At 46.5% G+C, this 507-nt stretch overlaps 1 protein-coding gene across 1 annotated transcript in view; it reads right to left on the reverse strand.

Moving 5' to 3' along the window:
• Positions 1-507, reverse strand: part of LOC111648340 (cadherin-6-like) — a 91,613-nt gene that overhangs the window by 9,016 nt on the left and 82,090 nt on the right. The window lies entirely within an intron of this gene.

A 507-nucleotide genomic window follows, 5' to 3' on the forward strand; every position in this document is an offset into this window, starting at 1 on the left:
TGCCTTCTGGACAGAATTCTTTGACTGTGCAGCAGAAGGTGCAGATGTGAGGGTGCCATCGCTATCCCCAAAACGGCAAGAAGGAAGTCTGTTGGCAGGATATTGGCCAAGGGACTGAAGTTGTTCTGTTTCACCTGATTTACTGTTTGACTCCCTGATGTTGTATCTTAGTCAGTCTGAGCGTGATCTCTTGTCCACCGCTTTGCAAGAGGCTGTTGTCGGCGATGACGAGGAAGAGCTTCTTGATCTTATGGATCGCATGGGAGTAAGAACGGTACGGTACGATAACTTGAGAGCCGTGCTTGTCCAGGTCGCCCACAAGCAAATGATCCAGCACCCAAAATATGCACTGGATAATATTTCAGAGGTCACAGGACCAATACTCAGGAAGTTTTTCCCAAGTGTAGAGGATATGAAGAAGCTGTATGAGGACGTTAAACCAACAACACGGAAGGTGATTAAGATGATAACATCTTCTCCAGCTAATTCAGCAGAGAACCAGAGTTT

The sequence above is a fragment of the Seriola lalandi genome, unplaced genomic scaffold (genome assembly GCF_002814215.2).
Source record: "Seriola lalandi dorsalis isolate HSWRI2012SDOR001 ecotype SW California unplaced genomic scaffold, Sedor1 jcf7180002054981, whole genome shotgun sequence".
NCBI classification, from domain to species: domain Eukaryota; kingdom Metazoa; phylum Chordata; class Actinopteri; order Carangiformes; family Carangidae; genus Seriola; species Seriola lalandi.